This window comes from Taudactylus pleione, unplaced genomic scaffold, assembly GCF_031769625.1.
Source record: "Taudactylus pleione unplaced genomic scaffold, aTauple2 ptg000015l, whole genome shotgun sequence".
NCBI lineage: Eukaryota > Metazoa > Chordata > Amphibia > Anura > Myobatrachidae > Taudactylus > Taudactylus pleione.
In genome coordinates, this window is record NW_028284417.1 from 13156673 (window position 1) to 13169961 (window position 13289).

Here is a 13289-nt window from a genome sequence, read left to right on the forward strand (position 1 = left end):
TGAGTGACAGCACGCCCCCTTTGGTGGGCGGGCCAGGGGGTGGCTGCCCAAAAAGAGGCGTTCCCATGTGAACGCCTACTGTTTAAGGCCGGCCCCACTGACATCACAAGTGATGTCAGTGGAGAGATTCCAGCTCTGTTAGAGCCGAAATCTCTCTGGGGCTTGCGGCAATGAGACCCTACCACAAGGGTCTCGTCGCAAGCCCGGTGGTCGCTATGGTCTTGAACATCGCGGCCATTTTCCTGACGGCTCGCTATATCTGTGGGTGGTCACCCACAGCTATGCGAGCGGCCAGGAGGCCGTTCTAAAACAAAAAAAGAAAGACCATCCCTGATTCAGAGCGAGCGCTCTGTCAGAGCGACCGGCTCTGAATCAGGGCCAGAGCTCAGAGTTTGGGTTAGAAGTTGGTGATTAACTGTATCAAAGCATGGAATAAGTCCAAGTGATTTAGCAATGACTAATGACTTATAGCTGTGGAAGCATCACTGGAACCTTTTGTCAGAACAGTATCCAATAAAGTACATGGTGTAAAAACAAGATTGTAGGGAGTAAGGAGAAAGCGAATCAGAGCATCATTAGTCATATATGTAGACAGCTTCTCAACTGAGTCAACTGGACTCCCATTTTATTTTTATTTCATTACAAGGCAGAATACAAATCATATACAGTAACATTTAAAATGTGCTTTACATTAGATACATGCTTATCTGTTTGAACTGTGAATCTACAGTATACAGTATGTGGCTCACTTGATATGAGTGGTTGGTGCAGGTGTAAATCTTAAAGTTATGCAGTATTTAGTGACTTCAGGGAAGGGAAAACCAGCTAGTAAAGAGTGGCAACAGCCACATTTGTTATTAGGGCTAGACCAATCTGTAGCTAATCGAAACATTAATACTGACCAAACAAAAATTTACAGGAACAAAGTATAAAATTAGCAGGGATTGTCCAGGTCAACAACAGACTAAGATCAATAGACAGACAGTAAGCAAAAAATGTTGAGTTTTGACAGAAGTTGTAAGGTGGAATCTAAATAAGTAAATTGAGCATATCCAGTCTGTTAGCTGAACCTACAGTATAGGGCTGGGTACACAACCAACTAGTTGATTGGTTGGAATGAAAATCTGGTAAGGTATGAAAGCAAATGACAATCAGCAATTTGCTCCCAAACGCCGGAAAATGGACAAAAACTGTTGTTTGAACAAATTGTTTAGATCAAACATTTAACAAATGTGTCTGAATGACCATTTTCATCTGTTTTCTGGCATTTAGGAGCAAATTGCTGATCATCATCTACTCTCATACCTTACCAGATATTCACTCCAACCAATCAACTAGTTGGATGGTTGGACAGAAAATCTTTAGGTGTGTACCCAGCCTAACAGGTCCCTTATAAATTCAGAGTTTTTTTTATAAGCAGTGTGTAACAATAAAGATGGTTTAACCACATAAAAGCCACACCCAACAAAGTGCATATGTGCATATTATCATTTGCCCCCATACACTACCAGATTTTCATTTCAACCAGCCATATTGGACAGATGTCTGACAGATAATTGTATAGTGTATGCCCATCATTAGCAGAAATGTAGGTATGCAACTGCCTTGGACGATGATGGTGAGGAAGGCTCATTACAAGAACCAAGAATATACTATATATGAGAAACATCTCTGTATCAAATTAAATTTACAATGTTAATTTTGTATAATTTTGATGAAATATTTGTCTACCTATTTAGACACTATGGGGAATATTTAGTAAAGGTAAATTTTTGAGTACATTTTTATATCTACTTTAATCAACTGAAATCAACTCAAAATCGACTGTATAAATCACTGGCCAAATCTCTCATTTACTAACATTCAATTTTGAAATTGATTTCAAAATCAAATGTGATGTGGGTTGATATTCAAGAGTCTAAAAATGGAATGTTCACTGCAAAATCACCTACAAGAACAACATTGCCTTATGTACTCCTATTGGCCAAAACATACCACATGCACTGTAAGCCACAGAAACTCATTATAAAAAGGCTGGCACACATCCAAGCAAATTGAAATGGCGTTTTGTAGTAATATACACGGACCCTGTGTTCTGGTTCTAATTCATCATCAAGTGTTTTGGCTTGGATTCAGTTTTGGTACAGTTGTAGAATCCTTAAAAATTGATAAAAACACCTAAAATCATGTCCTTTGGGCCTGTTAACATGCAATCCAAAATTCTAGTTTGGTTTTTAAATCCGAGTTCCAAACTGACAGCGGACCTGAACTAGGACTTTGTTCTCCTCAGAATCCCAAAGTGATTCCGAACTGCATATCTCTAGTTTTGTGGAAAAAGAGGAGGAAGGAGTGTTTAGCAGGAGAGTGGAGATTTCATATACAGTAGGTGATTAAAAAGTGATTTCTGAGAGTTGACCATAAACAAAAGAGAGGAAAAAAAACACAGTATAAGCAACGATGGGCTATGTCCATCAGATAGCATAAAAAAATTTCAAAACACATATCGAATAAAGTAGTAATCAGGAATCTCTAGTTGGTCTATAACTGCCCTGGCACTCATGACATCATCAAATGTGTATTGTTGCCCATTGTTAGTTATGCAGAGCTTAGCCGATTAGACCTAAGTAAAACGGTCATGAGTTTCCTAGAGACATGGACAGAAAACTCTTGTAAACTCAGAACCTTGGGGTAATGCACAGTGACTGCTGGGGATTTCCTATATGTCCATTAAATAGCCTCCTTATCTCTGAAATGACTGCTCTATTTCTATAGAGATGGGGCAGCTATGAGATCTCATTGAAGAATATTTAGTAAGTCTGGACCCTACTGTCTATTCTCAAGTTCATCGACCTTTTCCTCTAAAGCTGTAATAGTGGAGGATTGAGATAGGAGATCATTTTGGAGGACCATTACTGAGTCCTCAACATCACTAACCCTTTGTTCCACAGCGGTAATACATTTAGTGTTAGATTCAAGGGCTATGACTGCTGGAGACATGGAGGCTTAAAGGAGTAAAATCTTTGACCAAACATAGCCATAAAGTGTAGCTCTAACTGACACTATGGGGGACAATGAAGGAGATTTAGGGTAGGGAGGGTCTCTGCATTGGGACTGAGAAGGGGTGGGAACAAGTTTGGTATTTCCTAGTTTATAAGTACCAGATCTATCAAGATATGAAGGTGTAATGCAGGAATCAACCAGGACCTGCTGTGAGAGGGGACAGCAAGCCAGAAAAAGGACAGTCAGCCCAAGCCTCAGCAGGCCCCATGGCATCAGAACACTGCTTATTCCAAGGCACGTGCTATACTTGCTGTCCAAAAAAGCACCAATATACAGAGAGTGTGCCACAGGAAAACCAGTTAACCAGCAGTAAGGAGACCACAAATGATGAGAGATGGGTAGCAGGCAAAATCAAAGGAAAGTTCAAATAGAATCATGGCAGTGGGCAAGGGGGCAAAGGAAAGGTCCTGAAGCCAGCAGCAAAAAACGCCTATATCAGAGCAGGAACTGTCCTCAAGGGGAAATATAGGAATGGAAAGATATGTCCCAGCCACTACATGGGGGTACACCCACAGAGGAAGTACTGTTGGCAGCAGATGCAGAGGCAGCAGGTAAGGCAGCAGTTGCAGGGAGGCTTCCCTTCCGCTAAACATGGCTCATGTGCAGGCTGACCGGAAGAAGTCCGCAACAGCAAGCTGGAATGATAGCTGAAGGAAGATATTCACTCCCACAGAGGAAGGAGGCAGAAAGTTCAGAGTCAGCAGGTAAGGCAGCAGTTGCAGCTGGGAGGCTTCACCTGCTCACCAGAGCATCACTGCAAGAGGGGGCTGAGAGAGGTATACTCAAGCCACCGGCAGACTGTAGGCAGGAGAGAAGGAGGTGGCCATTCCCAGCATGGTTGGACCAGGAGCAATCTCAGGGCTTACATAGACTCTAGGCCAGCTACAGCAATTTTCTCCTGGGCACCAGAGGGGAGCAGAACTCAGACACAGCAGGCAAGATGATGGCCATCAAAAAGCCCAATGGCGTGGGCCAGGACTCCTGGGAATCATGATGCAAGGATTTGAGAGGTATGACCAGATATGGAAAAGTGGGGTAGCTCTACTCCAAAACCACACAGTAAAGCTAGTATATGGGTGAGCACAGGGATCTCAGTAACAGTGCATACACCTAGGATGGCACACATACAGAATTGGTGTTATCCTTCTAATTGTAGTTTATTCTGAACTTATAACACACAATAACATCATTCCCCTTATTCAAATATAATGATTGAAATCCTGTGGGCTGTTCTCTGCAACATGTTTTTCCACACTCACAAACATACTGGGGCCGACTACGCCAGGTTGTGTAGCATATCTTGCATGAATTTTCACTGCACATGCTATAGGGTAATTACAAGTGAATACTGATGATGATGACGTATAGTAAACTGGGCACATATGCTGCTACGGAGGCGTATGGATCTTGAAATATGTACAGCTCAGCAGATGTACAGATATATGCTAGTAACTCTGCATCAGCCCTGCTATCAATAATAACAAATAGCAATATTTTGTCTTACCCCTTTGCATCTTATTGAGAACAAATTGCACATATGGTTTATACCTTTCATGTAAATTCTTATTTAAATATACCAAATTCAAAGAATAATTCAGTATTTTGCCAATAACAAAATTATATATATTTTTAACCAAGTATACACATACATTAACACTATTTGGTTTCCTTGCTTAAATAAACCTTGCCAGCAAGCCCTTATTTGTTTAGTACCTTAAAGTGCAGCATGTAGTGTTTTTATTGCTCATTTATTTGTTTCACTTGCCTGTAATAAGATTAATGAGACTGAACACCCAGAAGACTGGATGTAACCTGCAATCTGATTCTCCTGCAGCGCCCTCTACCAAACACTCCACAAACAGCAGTGCATTCCCCAGATCAGTTGTGATATACAGACAAACACAGTCATACCCTTTTCCACCTAAATTCCGGGTCTGACCCGGAGTTGGAACAAAGTTCCTATCCGGATCAGACCCGGAATTTTGACAGCGCCGACTCACACCGCAGTCGGGTCTACATAGACCCGGCTTTTGCGGAGTGAAAGTGGTCGCTTGGAAATGACGTCATCTCCAAGCGCCACTGAAGCCGGACCAATCGGCCGGCTAGAGTGCACTTCAGGTCATCGTGACCTGGAGTGCGCTGTTTTCACAGCAGGGTTTCACGGGCTACACCCGTGTTAAACCCTGCTAGTTACCTGGGTTGGATTGCCGGGTCACTCGACCCGGCGATCCAACTCTCTCTCCTTTTACACCAGGGAGCTGCAGGGTTAACCCTTCAAAAACCCGGGTTTTAGCTCCGGTGTAAAAGGGGTATTACACTGAATTGAGGCGGTGGAAATAATCATTTATACCCCTTTTACACCTAAATTCCGGGTCTGATCCGGAGTTGGAACAAAGTTCCTATCCGGATCAGACCCGGAATTTTGCTGGCGCTGACTCGGGATATTCCCGAGTCAGCGCCGCTCACACCGCAGTCGGGTCTGCATAGACCCGGCTTTTGCGGAGTGAAAGTGGACGGTTGGAGATGACGTCATCTCCAAGCGCCACTGAAGCCGGACCAATCGGCCGGCTAGCAGCGCACTCCAGGTCTTCGTGACCCGGAGTGCGCTGTTCCCATAGCAGGGTTTCACGGGCTACGCCCGTGTTAAACCCTGCTAGTTAGCTGGGTTGGATTGCCGGGTCACTCGAACCGGCGATCCAACCCTCTCCCCTTTTACACCAGGGAGCTGCCCGGGTTAACCCTTCAAAAACCCGAGTTTTAGCTCCGGTGTAAAAGGGGTATAATTCTCCCTTTGTTTTGAGCCTGTTTTGACATTTGGATTTTCCAAATGTCAAAACTTAAATCCCCCTCACCCTACTTGGCTATGTCTCTGCCTCTTGCACATTCATCAATGCTGTATTCCAGTGATTCACAAACTTATTCCTTATGGAGCACTAACAGTGCATGTTTTCCAGGTCTTCTCAAAGAATCACAAGTGACAAAATTAGATCCACATGTGGATCTTTTAAAATGTGTCAGTTGGTATTGAATACACCTGTGCACCAACTAGGAAAAATGGAAACCAGGAATGAGTTTGGGAAACACTGCAATCACTCTACATCACTCCTGGACTACATATAATCTTTACTAACTATAGTACCACTCCTTCACCCACTGAAATACCACCACTGTTATCTCACCTACTGTAGTACAATTCATGACCAGTTCCTGACCCCATAACTTACCCATTAAAATATCCTCACTCATCATCATGCCCTGGGAATCGGTATGATTGGAATCCCGACAGCAGGAGGCCGGCAGAGAAAGAAATCCCGATCGTCAAAGGTAAGTATATACTAACCTAATTCTAACCCCCTAACCCTAACCCTCTTTTAGGGTTATCCTTCCCCCCCAGTGCCTAACCCTAATACCCCTCTAAGTGCCTAAACCTAACCCCCCCTTCCCCGCTGCCTAAACCTAAGTCCCCCGGGGGGTGCCTAACCCTAACCTCCCCCCGGGGGTGCCTGACCCTCCCTCCCCCTAACCTAACCCCCCTAGGGGTGCCTAACCCTAAGTCCCCCCCCCCGGCGTCAGTAAAATGACAGGCGTCTATATATAGACGCCGGTCATTTAACCCTCGCTGGGATACGACAGTCGGGAAGCCGGCTGTCGGGATTACATCCGCCGGCTTTCCGACTCCATACCATGCCCTGACCCCATAACTAACACACAAATATCCTTTCCAAAATTTGACAAAAATAGAAAAACCAAAAGAAAATTTCATAACATTTTTAGGCCCAGATTTATCAACGAGTGATTTTTTTTTATAGATTTTTTTATAGATTTTTAAGAAATCCAAAAGTGGTTTAACCAAAACACGATGATGAATTAGAACCAAAAACAAAACATGGCGATCTCCGCACATCTCCAGTCTTTCTGCAGGTACATTCAGTTCTCATTACATCCAGGGCCGGCCCTAGCCCAAATTTTTTGGTATGCAAGTATATTTTTTGGCGCCCCCCTATGCAGTGCCCCTTTTACAGTGCCATCGGTAGTGGTCCCTCCTGTGCAGTGCCCCTTGTGCCCCCAGTAGTATTCCCCTTATATAGTGCCCCCAATAGTACTCCCCCCCCTATGCAGTGCCCCCGGTAGTGGTACCCACTATGCAGTGCCCTTTATATAGTGCCCCCAGTAGTGTCCCCCGCTTGTAGTGCCCCTAGTAGTAATCCCCCCCTTGTAGTGCCCCCAGTAGTATTCCTCCCCGCTTGTAGTGCCCCCAGTAGTATTCCCCCCTGTAGTGCCCCCAGTAGTAATCTCCCCCTGTAGTGCTCCCAGTAGTAGCCCCCCTTGTAGTGCCCCCATTAGTAGTCCCCCTTGTAGTGCCCCCAGTAGTAATCCCCCCCTTGTAGTGCCCCAAGTAGTAATCCCCCCCTTGTAGTGCCCCCAGTAGTATTCCCCCCCTTGTAGTATCCCCAGTAGTATTACCCCCTGTAGTGTCTCCAGTAGTATTCCCCCCCTAGTAATCCCCCCTTGTAGTGCACCAAGTAGTATTACCCCCTGTAGTGTCCCCAGTAGTATTCCCCCCTAGTAATCCCCCCTTGTAGTGCCCCCAGTAGTATTCCACCTTCCCAAGCCCCCCGCAGTAGAGACGTAATGAAAATAAAAAAAAAACACTTACCTGAAACCCGCTCCTGCTCCTGGTCCCGCCGCCGATACCAGCTCCTCCGTCCGCTGCTTTGCATTATGGGAGTGACGTCACGTCATGACGTCACTCCCATTACCCACTGCGGGAGCCAGAAGATGTCCGGCTCTGGCAGTGGGAGCAGCAGCAGCCGATGAGAGTCTGTCTGACTCTCATCAGCTGCTAAAGCAAACACACAGCTGCCGGCGCCGGCGGCTGTGTGTTTGTGCTGTGCAGCGCTGACCGAACTCCATCCGGTCAGCGCTACACACGCGGTGCAGCTGTGTCACAGAGACACAGTCTGCACCGCGGCCTGCATGGTACGCAGCTGAGGCGCCCTTCGCTATGTGGTGCCTTACGCAGCTGCGTACCATGCGTAACGGGAGAACCGGCCCTGATTACATCTCACATGCATACAGGGCCGGCCCTAGACCAAATTTTTGGTAAGCGAGTACATTTTTGGGCGTCCCCAGGCATATTGTTGCGCGTGCCCAAACAAATTAAGGGGCCGTGGTCTCATGGAAAAAGCCATAACCATGACACACACCCCTTTCTCGTCACTCTGGGAACAGTCCTTTCCATTCCATATGTACCTTAATGCAGTCCCCCTAGTAGTGCCCCTTTTACAGTATCCCCAGTATACAATGCCCCCCAGTAGTGGTCCCTCTTATGCAGGCCCCAAGTAGTGCCTCTTATACTTTGCCCCCAGTACTTGTCGCCCTTATGCAGGCCCCCAGTAGTGATCTCCCCTATGCAGTGCCCCTTATACAGTGCCCCCAGTAGTTGTCCCTCCTGTGCAGTACGCCTTGTGCCGCAGGAGTGGTCCCCCTTATGCAGTCCCCCAGTAGTGTCCCTTATATAGTGCCCCCAGTAGTAGTCCCCCCTATGCAGTGCCCCTTGTGCCCCAGGAGAGGTTCCCCTTATGCAGGACTCTAGTAGTGCAGTGCCCCTTGTGCCCCCAGTAGGAAGCCCCTAATATAGTGCCCCCAGTAGTAGTAGTCCCCCCTATGCAGTGCCCCCAGTAGTGGTACCCCTATGCAGTGCCCCTTATATAGTCCCCCCAGTAGTGGTCCCCCGATGCAGTGACCCCAGTGATAGTCCCCCCCTTGTAGTGCCCCTAGTAGTAGTCCCCCCTTGTAGCGCCCCTAGTAGTAGTCCCCCTAGTAGTAGTCCCCCCCTTGCAGTGCCCCTAGTAGTAGTCCCTCCCCTTAGTAGAACCCCCTTGTAGTGCCCCTAGTAGTAGCCCCCCCTTGTAGTGCCCCTAGTAGTAGTCCCTCCCCTTTGTAGAACCCCCTTGTAGTGCCCCTAGTAGTAGTCCCCCCGCCAGTAGACACACACGTAATTAAAAAAAAAAAGAACACCTGAATCCACGCTCCGGCTCCTGCTCCCGCCGCCGCCATCTGCTCCTCCGTCCGTCCTCCTGGGCCGCTCTGCATTATGGGAGAGACGTCATGAGATTATGACGTCTCTCCCATTACCCATTGCGGGAGCCGGAAGATGGAGCTCATGAGTGAGCTCCAGTCCGGCTCCGGCAGTGGACGCAGCAGTCAATGAGAGTCTGACATTCTCTCATTGGCTGCTAATTAAAACAGACTCACTGCTGCCGACGCCGGCGGCTGTGTGTTTTTTACTGTGTAGTGCTGACTGAACTCTGTCCGGTCAGCACTACATGCGCGGTGTAGTGACAGTCTGCCAGCGGCCCGCATAGTCGCAGCTGAGGCGCCCTCCACTATGTGGCGCCCTACTCAGCTGCGAACCATGCGTATGCGTAGAAACAGTTCTGCCCGCATACACGCCAACATGATGACACCATTTTTTTATCAGTCTTTGGGGTCTATTTACTAAGCAGTGTTAGGAGACAGAGTGAAAAGTGATAAGAAAGTGATAAGGTGCCAGCCAATCAGCTCCCAACTGCCATGTCACAGGCTGTGTTTGAAAAATGACAGGAGCTGATTGGCTGGCACCTTATAACTTTTCACTCTGTCTCCTAACACTGCTTAGTAAATAGACCCCTTTGTTTTATAGAGTAACTATCGCAATCATAATATAAATTCTATTTAGATTATTCATTCCATTGCATATTTTTTTTGTCTTCTCTTTCATCCATCCATATATTGGTATGTTCTGTAATGTTCTCACATGCTGCACAAATCACTGGGAAAATGGCACAGCAGCCACTTTCCTAGCAATCTGGGCATGCTCAGTAAAAAATTTAGAAAATGGCCACTGCATAATTTTCCCGTAGACCTGCACATGCGCAGTAGACTATGGCACAGCGCTATATACTACTTGCTTGGGCCAACAACTAGAGAGGAATGGGCCCTCTCCTCACTTGATACGACCCTGTCTGTATGTTCTGTATTTTGCTCTCCCACTCATCTGTAGGTTAATTGACTGTATGTCAATTATTGTGCTCTCCTTGTATGTTTTGCATTCTGATTCCTCCGCCAAAGTAGCTAACTTACCTTCTCATGTTCCTCTGTTTTAAACACGCTGGGCTACGCAGGGACACAAGTGAGTTTTTACCAATCAAATGCACAAATTTATTAAGAATCGAGTTTGATTGAATCGTGTTTTCCGATGGTGAATGGAATCATGGCCCTCATTCAGACCCACTCGCAAGCGGGCGCACGTACGTTAGGCGTACGTACAAAATTATTTAAATTCAATGGCTCGCTCGTATTTTCGTTCGCATCTAAAATTCCTCCCTAAACTCAGGCGACCCCTCCTCTAACTAACGAGCGTGCGAAATAGCGAGCGTACATCCCCGAAATGGCTTGAAGGGAACGCACGCACAAGTGAAACCGGAAGTGGCCTTGTCAGATGTCGATTACCTGCTCCTTTATTCTGCCTACCTCCCTCAATCGTATCATGCCAATCAATGTATCAATTAGCTTAATTTTTTTTTTTTTTTCAACACAATGCAAGAAACTTTACTCTTGTCCGTGTTTGTGTTTACCCGCAGAATACGTACGGATGGAACATTCGCTTTTATTGTTCAAAAAACATGTGAACCACAATTAAACAATTGTTCTATTGCTGTGGATCCCCGCATATTTTCCGGGGTTCATTTCTTTATTTAAATTTGCAAACGCATGTCACTGCATCAAGCCTATCATAACTCTCCAGAGATTTCTGGCCCTGTTGAACACATGACTCATACACTAACCAATAAAATTGCTCCTGTTAATTTCCAAAATACATTAGCCAATCAGAAATTTTTGGCACACTTTATCAAAAATGTTTTGTATGAAAAACTCCATTGCCATCATGAGAGCCTCCGCATTCACCAGGCGCGAGCTGCTGGTGCTTACGGAGGTGATGGATAGGCGGATCACCAGCCAGCCTCCACCCATCACCAACCGGCAGAAGCGCTCCGCGTATGCGGAGGCACGGTCCCGCCTGCGGTCGTTGGGTTCACGCCGCAACATCGGGCAGCTGGAGCGCAGGTGGTCAGACCTGCAACGGCGAACGCCCCGCTTGCTGGCATGCTTTCGCATGCAGATCCTTGAAAGTAAGTGTTATGTATTGTGGTTTTCATGTTTGTGTTTGTGGGGCAAACTGCGTGTGCATGTTTTCCTGTCTGTCCTATTTATTACTTGTCCTCATATCTGCGTGTGCATGTTTTCCTGTCTGTCCTATTAATTATTTGTCCTCATATCAGCGTGTGCTTGTTTTCCCTCTATTTATGTTTTTTTCATTCTACTCCTTTTTGCATGTTTTTTGTTGCTGGTTTTTTTTTTTTTATTTGGGCCCCGGATTTGCCCAGAAACTAACCTCAATTTGTTTGACATATTTTAGGAGGACAGCCAAGACTACGCCGTCACCGTCCGGCCAGACGGCGTTCCCGGCCACTATCCCCAACCCCCAGCCAACACTCCACCCCAAATATTTCCCCTATACCCCACTCCTCCCCAGCCTTCCCAGACCCTCTCCCGGAACTGTCGGGCCTCCTTCCCCTCCGTCCCACTTCCCCCTCTCCTCCACCCACCCCTCTTCCAATTACCCCCTCCCCGGAGTCCATCATTACCCCTCCCCGTTCTTTGGGGAATGAAGGCTCCTCCGAGGAGGAACATGGAGGGACTTCCGGAGCTCCCGTTTTGGCTCCCGGTATGTTTTTCTTTCTCATTTTTTTTAACCACAAACTGTTTGTATGTAATCATGTGTCGTGCCTTTATTCGTGCTTGTTTGGTTTACTTTTGGTGATTTAGCAGTTTGCCTTTACCTCTTCCTGCTGATTTCAACATACACATATCACACCTGTGTGAATTTGTACATAGGCCTTGTATTTTTGGCAGCACCCCCTTTTTGTTTTGGTTTTTCTTTTTTCGGTTTAGGAGTGATTTCGTTGTGTTTTTGTTTTTTTAATGTGGATTCCCTATTGTTTTATTAATCCACACACTTTTCTCACCCACAGAGGAACAGAGGCGTCGACAAGAGGTGGACGATTGTGTTGGCCAGATGCGCCAACATGTCATTGGCATTCTTGTGGCCCTTGACCGGCTGTCTGGCATCCTTCGCCAGTAGTTTTTTTTGTTTATTTTCGTTTTGTAAATAAATTTTGTAGTTCTAATATACGTTCTGGCTCATTCTTTTTTTCAAAAACAAAAATAGTTTTCCCTGACATAAGTAGACTGTTCCTGCAAGGATTTCCCTTTTTTAAAAGTTAGATTGTATTTTGTATTTGTATGTTAAACAGCCACAAGAAACACATAACAGTAACAATGTCATTTCCCTTTTTGGGTGTAGTGTCAATTAGATATTTCGCCATTTTACAGGTTCCTAGTTGGTGTGCAAGCTGCTTAGGCCAATCTTCAAAATCCAAAGGTTTGGACAGGCTTCCTTTTGGTGTGGGTTGGGAACCTGCAAACATATTTCAGTTTACATCAACTGGTGTCAGTACTGGATTACCCCTTAGTCAAATGTAAGGTGTGTTAACCTGGTTACACTTGCTGTTAACGTCCAAAAAAAGGAAGACCATTTCACTCTCCAAACATTTATTCACAACATAAATGAGAAATCAAAGTGGTCAGTCCCAAAAAAAAAAAACAGTGATAATCTCAAATACAACACATACAAATAAAATATTTAATAAAAAAAAACAATCAAGAACTGGTTGACGAAGGACCATGCCAACATGATTCCACAAACATGGCGTTGCGATATGGGTTCCAGAATATATGGACAAAATCACCAGATCCAGGTTTGGTAAGGGTAGCAGGAAGTAGTGAGCGTTGGAGTGGCAAAGATTATGTGAACAAACAGAAGATGGTGAAAAAAATAAAAATAAATTAGATGTTCGCAAACAAACACAAACACATTAGGTATAAACACTGTAGTTTGGGTCAAACTTACCTAAAAAATCTGGCCACCACATCATCGCGTATGGCCCCCCCACATACTGACCTCCGACCAACCTCGGGGGGGCCATCCTCAGGTAAGGCATCCTCTGGCTGCATTGGGACACCACTCCTTATGGCGATGTTGTGAAATATCCCACACAGGACCACAATTTTCGACACCATATCCGGCAAATACATGAGCTCGCCACCAGAGCGGTGGAGGCATC